The sequence below is a fragment of the Salvelinus alpinus genome, chromosome 5 (assembly GCF_045679555.1).
Source record: "Salvelinus alpinus chromosome 5, SLU_Salpinus.1, whole genome shotgun sequence".
Classification (NCBI taxonomy): Eukaryota; Metazoa; Chordata; class Actinopteri; order Salmoniformes; family Salmonidae; genus Salvelinus; species Salvelinus alpinus.
In genome coordinates, this window is record NC_092090.1 from 22,509,150 (window position 1) to 22,517,304 (window position 8,155).

General features: G+C 39.5%; 1 pseudogene; it reads left to right on the plus strand.

Annotated features, from left to right (window-relative positions):
• Nucleotides 1–214: 214 nt before the first annotated feature.
• LOC139575270 (butyrophilin subfamily 1 member A1-like) lies at nt 215–5,567 on the plus strand (annotated as a pseudogene).
• The last annotated feature ends 2,588 nt before the right edge of the window (nt 5,568–8,155 follow it).

The following is an 8,155-nucleotide window of genomic DNA, read 5'->3' on the forward strand; positions in this document are numbered from 1 at the left end:
CAGGTTCTTTAAAAAAAATACTTTTCTGTTACAATCTAAAACTACGTTGTTGAATATTTATGTGTACACATTGCTATGTCTTTGAATGTCTTTGCTAAAATCTTGCATCTCGATCGCTTGCATCTCTATCACATGTGGCTGGTGGCACGTTAATTGGGGAGGACAGAGTCATAATAATGGCTGGAACGGAATTAATAGAATGATCTCAAACACATCAAAGACCTGGCTTCCATGTTGTTGATACCATTCCATTTACTCCATTGCAGCCATCATTATGAGCCGCCCTCCCCTTACCAGCCTCCTGTGATCTCTATGTGTGACATCTTAGTGTAGCCAGTTTGTCAGAGTTTTGTTTCCAGAAACTATGCCACCTCTCACCTACTTCCTCATAAGTTAATTTAAGTCAAGTCAAGTTAATAACTCAAGCTGATTAAAGTGTGGATTCCATCTCATCTACAAGAATAACAAGTATATCTAGTTATGTTGAAGCTACTTCCCTGCCTTGCAGTAGACACACCAGATTTATTTTCTCTCCAGTCTTTCCACCACAGGCGAGCGAGCATTAGCCAAACTCTTCTCAATTGTGATCTGCGTGTATCTAATCGTAAGTATTATTTGTATATGTGTTTAAAGCTGTCAGGGAAAATAGAGCTAATGGCAGAAATGCTTTATACTAATAAATCCCAGCAATTAATATTCAAGTCGATGTTGATGGTTGGTAATAACTGTGTGAGAACCAGACAGGCCTTGATAAAAAGGCCAAGTTTTGCATATATAAGAAAGTGTCTTGAGTAGTCTTTGGCCTCAGGTGATTAAATAGTCTGTCTGTCTGTCTGTCTGTCTGTCTGTCTGTCTGTCTGTCTGTCTGTCTGTCTGTCTGTCTGTCTGTCTGTCTGTCTGTCTGTCTGTCTGTCTGTCTGTCAGTCATATCCCTCAGTGCAGCTATCAGGGATTATGGAGATAATGGGAGAAATGCTTTATATTATTAAATAAAAGGACCAAGTTTTACATATTTAAGAAAGGTCTCAGGTGATTACATAATAAATCCATATCATATGATCCATAACATCGCCTACTTTGAATCACATTGTGGGTCTAGAGCTCAGAATCTTTATGATTTATATACAGTATGTTATCCTCTCTTTCAGAAATGATGTGGACTTGGACAGACTGTCTGTGTGTCAATCTCCTGCTTCTCCTCCAAAGATGTTCTTTGTGTGTGTGTGTGAATGATGTGAGGATTTGCATGAACGATGGGTACGGTTTGCACTTTCGGTACTAGGCTATTCCATTGGCAACCAAGCTAAATCAAGCAAACCTTAAGTATTTGGGCCAGGTTTGGTGTTAATCTTTAGTGTGGTCTGTTAAAGTATGAAAGGGACCAACCGTTGATGATGTGCATGGTCGCTTTTGATATTAAATTGTTGTTTTTCTTTCCGGAAAGGTTTGAGGTTCTTGGTCCGACTCGTGCCATTGTTACTGTGGCTGGTGATGACATCATTCTGCCCTGTTATATCAAACCCAACATCAGTGCTGAGGACATGAGAGTTGACTGGTTCAGAATCAACCTCCCAGACCCTCAGTCAAACATCGCGTCCATCTCTACCAAGACGGCAGAGACAAATACCATGATCAGATCCACTCCTACAGGGGAAGGACATCGCTGTTTAAAGAGGAACTGAAGAATGGCAACACCTCTTTGAAACTGACCAGGGTACAGGGCACTGATGATGGACGTTATAAATGTCTTGTTGAGTCTAAGACACATTATGATGATGCCACCATTCAAGTCAACGTCAGAGGTACATTTCTTAAATACAACAACCCATATGATGTTCCTCCCAATCTCAGTAGTACTTCATCTCCAGTCTCCCTTTGTGTCTGTAGCTATAGGATCCAAGCCAGAGGTGTCCATTGGGGGGCAGAAAGAAGGAGGGATGGCTCTGCTGTGTGTATCTAAAGGCTGGTTCCCTGAGCCTGAGTTGGAGTGGCTGGACAGTGAAGGGGTCACTCTGTCTGCTGGACCGTCAGAGACAGACAGGGACTATGAGGGATTCTACATAGTCAAACTAAAGACCATCGTAAAGGAGACTGACATCAACCGCTTTACCTGTAGAGTCAGACAGAGACAGATCCATGAGGTGATGGAGACAGAGTTTCACATCCCTAGTGAGTAACATCATAGTATTGATTAGCTGAGATGGAACACTTCATGTTTTATATGCTGTTGTATTACAAAGGCTGCTTAACAAACATAAATAGGACAGTTGGATACAAGTTTGTCTACATTTTTAGAACTCTAAAGTATTCTAATGTCAAGATGAAACCACGTTGGTTTTGTAGATCCAGCTGTATGCCTCCACCTCAAATGAATGGAAAAGATAAACACAACATTAAACCAGGAAATTAGATGGTGCTCATCTTTTCCAGTCATTTGGCATTGAGGCATATTGCTGGATCTACACAACTGATGTCATGGGACGTGGTTTCATTTTGACAACAGTCTGCAATTGAGGTCTTTAAACATCTGACAAATTTAATTTGAGTGAAATGTCCCTTTAATATTATTTGGTAGCAGTGGTTAGCATGGCACTAATCTCAATTTATTTGCAGGTGAGCTGATCCTTGTTCATGAAGAGGCATGGAGAATAGCCTTTGCACTGATTGTCTCTATGGGCATTGTGGCCATATTAGCTTTCACAATTTGGCACTGGAATGGTTTGCACAATGACTATGGTAATAGAAAACTTTTTTGACTGAATGTAAATGTTTTAAAGTGCAGTTTACAGAGTGACATACACAAGGAGTTGGGTACTAGAACCAAAAGGTTGCCAATTCGAATCCTCGAGCCGACAAGGTGAAAATCTTGAGCATGGCACTTATTTGCACCAGGGTTGTTCTTGTATTTTCTCCACAAAAATACTAGATGTTTTAATATAAGGTTTATTTAAATCTCAGTGCCTGGTTTACCTGAAGCACATCAGTGTAACTTCTTCCTTCATGTAAAAGACTTTGTCAGAAAACAAAGTAGGTCATTTAGTGGACCTTTCCTCTAACTGTTATCTATTTCCATGTCTGTAGATGCATCCAAAGCTGAACACAGTCAAGAGATAGTTAAGTAGTGTCTTACTGTCAAACATGCAGTTTTGTCCTCCAGAAATGGAACTTCATCAGAGAAAACACTGAGGTTCTGTGTTCATTAAGTATGTTCTCTCTGTCTCTCTTTTGATGTGTCCAGAGCAAGTTAAAGATGAACACAGTCTTGAGTTGAGTAAGTAGTGTCTAACAGTCCTATGCATCAATGTGTAAAAGTTTACTATTTCATAATGTTCTCCTGCATGGATGTAAGATGTCTACAAAGCAAGTTCAACATATCAACACTTTAAAGCTGAGTAAGTCTTGTCCAACAGTCCTATGCATCAGTGTCATTTCTTATTGGGATCACAAACAATAATTGGAGACAAACAATTCCCAACACATGAATATGTAACAGAAATGAATAGCGTACAACAGCTAGTTTCATGGATTTAAAATCCTTACCTATTTGACATTAATGCTTTTTATCACATTGCTTTTACTGTCCCCATCCCCCTGCCACACAATTAATTGAATGAATTGTTCACCGTTAAGAATGCTTTAATTGACTTTAATTCATCTGTTTGTCTGCTGAGATACTTGCTGATCAGCTGGGTAAGTAGAAGCTATACACAATGCATTACTAGACCCTTATGGTCAATTTACAATACATACATGTACATTCTAAGCCAGGGTTCTCCAACCCTGATCCTGCAGAGCTACTTTCCTGTAGGTGTTTGATCCAACCTTAATTGTAACAAACCTGATTCAACTTATCAAGAAGCAAATGATTAAAATCAGTCTCACTAGGGTTGGAGTGAAAACCTACAGGACATTATCTCTCCAGGAACAGGGTTGGAGAGCCCTGTTCTCGGGGTTTACAATTTCCATTGTGCAAATATGCAAATAGCACAAAGATTAGTCATAATTATGTGGTAAAATATTACTGTATTGGAATTATTTTATGTTCACACCAAGAATGCTATTTTGTTTCATTTTTTTATTTGAAAATGTTCACACTTTAATTAACAGGAATTATAATTTGTTTTATTTGTTTAATTTTCAGATTTTGTAAACATGAAGGGGAGTCCAGGTAAATGAATGACACTGAATTCTATTCCAAATAGATTAGATCACTTCATACTGTTGTTTGCAGGTATACTGTATTATGGAAGAGTGATTCTTTTTACACCTTGTCACTTACCATATGTTTGGTTCTGAACTTGCATTAAAAAATCTCTCACTTTATCCATAAAGTTTAGAGATGGAGATTTGTATAGTATACAGTATACTCTAGTGTAACATTATATTACCATAGTTTCTGGTATCCCCCAAATCTGACAAACTCTTTCTCTGTATTGTAGAACTTGAAAGCATCAGAAGACATTTAGGTCAGTGTGGAAAACTCTCCAGTCCATCCACCTAGACCTTTACATGAATACTATTATCTTCACATACTGGTATTACTTGAAATACCACGCATTCACATCTGCAATATACTGTATGTTGTTATCAATAACAACCGATAGCCTACATATGTCTACAGTAATGTACTGTGCAGCAAAACCTGCAGTAAAGTTTGTTTTTCAAAATAATTCTAATAAGGTGTATGTTTCTCTCAACAGGGATGTGAGTCTAGACTCTGATACAGCACATCTCCAACTCATCCTGTCTAAAGACGGGAAACAAGTTAGATGTGGAGACGTATGGCAGCATCTCCATGACAACCCAGAGAGGTTTGATGCTGGTCTCTGTGTCCTGGGAAAGGAGGGGTTCTCCTCAGGGAGATTCTACTATGAGGTTCAGGTGAAGGGGAAGACAAGGTGGACTATAGGAGTACCCAGAGAGTCCATCAACAGGAAGGGGAAGATTACAATGAGCCCTGAGAATGGATACAGGACACTGTGGCTTAGAAATGGAGAGTGCAAGGCTCTCTCTGGCCACTCTGTCCCCCTCTCCCTGAGAGAAGCCCCAGAAGGTGGGGGTGTTTGTTGATTATAAGGAGGGACAGGTCTCCTTCTATAATGTGGAGGCCAGGTCTCATATCTACTCTTTCACAGGCTGCACCTTCACAGAGAAACTTTATCCATATTTTGGCCCCTGTCTTATTGACGCAGGTAAAAACTCAGCCCCACTGGTCATCACTCCTGTAGATATCACTGACTTTCATATCAAACATTGAAATACTGTTAACATTTGTGTGTGTGCATGTCAGACTACCAAACTTGAGTGTGGGTGTGGATAGGTGTGTGTGTGTGCGAGCATATTTGAGTTTGCGTACGTATGTTTGTCTGCAAGTGCGTGAGTGTGTTACTCACAGTTTGAATTCATTATAGCATACCAACAGAGAAGAAATTCCCACCTTGTGTAATTTCTACTGAATGTCATCCTATGGTTTCCATGTTGTCTACATATAGCCCTATTATACAAGCCTAATGTATTCACATTTTCTGAACATCAGTCTGGTCATATTAAACCTATTTGAACTTAAATCGGCTTCATTCAAACTTCAAATAAAATCTAAATCAAACTTGTCACAATATAAATGACTTTGTCAACCGTAAAACCCCTTGAATCAAATCATTCTGAATTATTGGCTGTCGTTGGTGAGGTAGAGAAATTAACTACTCAAAAAGGCTGCTCCTGATTGGCTGTGACATGTGTTGGTCTTTCTCAAGGGGCCTATCAGATATTTCCTCACTCAGGTCACGTAACATAAATTACTTATTCAGGCTGGAGTTAAATCAGGAAGAGACAACATCATAATCAATCAATGACAGATCAATCAACTCTGGTCACAGTCCCGGGGAGTGGGTCTGGGAGGGCTAGTGTGTGTCTGTATGTGTCCGTTCGTGCCTGCGTGTGTGTGTTTATTTATAGACTGTGTCTAATGTGTGGTAAGATACTGAGTGTCAGTTCATCAGCATCCTTGTCAATGCTCATCTGATGTCCTGGCCCTTACCCCATAGGCTCTGTAGACAGTATTGAATGAATAGCTATAAGGAATAGGTTTTTCCCAACACATGATGTGCTTTCTCTTCTACAACACAACATCTTATCTGCCATGACCAAATATACAGTAAATGAAGATAGTTCACTCAGGCCATTTACCATTTAAAATGCATTTTATGGTCTACTTAAAGGAAAAATCCACCCATTCCTATAAATTACAGTGTTAAATAAGAGAACAATATTTTTGGCGAACAAATGTTAATTTTGCTTTATAATATGGTTGGTAGCAACGTGAAAAACGTGTCTGTTGCAGCTCGAGTTGACTACACAATCACCAATGCAATGCTCTCTCTATGGGCTGGCTGCCTAGCTAGCAAACGTAGCTACACACAATAATACCAAAGACAATGTCAGCATGTGAAGTAGCAAGTTAGTGCAATTTGTTTAGGCGACTTTACAGCTATCAATTTAGGAGTTTACAAACTCACCATGTTCAACCTGCAGATCGATGTGCCTCACAGAGTTGAGTCAACGGCAGAGACACTTCTGAGGAGATGGGAAATTCCATTGGAATCACATTAGGTATGGCGCTCATGTATGTTGACTATGTACGTCAACGTGCCACGCCGTGCATTCTGGGATAAGGAGAGCTCTCCTTCAAGGAGTGAATGGGAGTGAATTGGGTGCTAGCTCAAAAACACAACATGAGCATGAATTTGGTCAACATTAAAAATATTTTCCGAAATGTGAGATAATTAACTTGATATCTGTAATAGTGTATAGCGTTGGAATCGTGACATTACTTAATTGCGTGGAAAATATGCACGTTTCTTGACTCATAACCTGACTTTGAGAAAGGAATGCGTTTAGCAACTGCGTGATGCAGCATGGATAACGTCAACACGATTGGTCGACAGTCTGCTGGGTGGGGTGTAATACCATTCATTGCCCAAATTGGATTCCTATATAATTTCTCTAGTATCTCAGGCAACGGCGCCAAGCAATGCACCCTGGACTGAAGAGGCAGATAAATAGGAGAAATGTGCTAGACCCTCTGTTAAATTAAATTAAACATTTCTCGAGGTAGGAATATCGCAAAATTATATATCGCTAATTTGTCCTGGAATATTAACATTTAGTTGTTATTTTACCTGAAATCCACAAGGCCCTCTACTCTGACAATTAATCCACACATAAAACGGTAAACCGAATCGTTTCTAGTCATCTCTCCTTCCAGCCTTTTTCTTCTTTGGACTTTATATGGCGATTGGCAACTAACTTTCATAAGAACACCGTACCCAAACCGGTCGTGCACCATCATGCGCAAATTGATTTTGTCCCCCACACCAATTGCGAAAATGACACGCAGGTTGAAATATCAAAACAAACTCTGAACCAATTATATTCATTTTGGAACAGGTTCGAAAAGCATTAAACATTTATGGCAATTTAGCTAGCTAGTGTGCAGATGCTAGCTAATTTGTCCTATTTAGCTAGCTTGTTGTTGATAGCTAATTTGTCCTGGGATATACAGTTGAAGTCGGAAGTTTATATACACTTAGGTTGGAGTCATTAAAACTAGTTTTTCAACCACTCCACAAATTTCTTGTTAACAAACTATAGTTTTGGCAAGTCGGTTAGGATATCTACTTTGTGCATGACACAAGTAATTTCTCCAATTGTTTACAGATTATTTCACTTAATTCACTGTATCACAATTCCAGTGGGTCAGAAGTTTACAGACACTAAGTTGACTGTGCCTTTAAACAGCTTGGAAAATTCCAGAAAATTATGTAATGGCTTTAGAAGCTTCTGAAGCTTCTGATAGGCTAATTGGAGGTGTACCTGTGGATGTATTTCAAGGCCTACCTTCAAACAATAGTACGCAAGTATAAACACCACGCAGCCGCCATACCGCTTAGGAAGGAGACGCGTTCTGTCTCCTAGAGATGAACATACTGTCAGGACCCGGTGTGAGAAACAGTCACTAAATAAATCGGCAGAACCCAGAAGATGAGGCAGACACAGCAGTACAAGAGACGGTGGTTTAATCAAAGAAAAGATCTTCCGGCAAAAATATAAATCCACAACGTCCAAAATAAAGCCAAGAGGCAAAAAATGGATATCT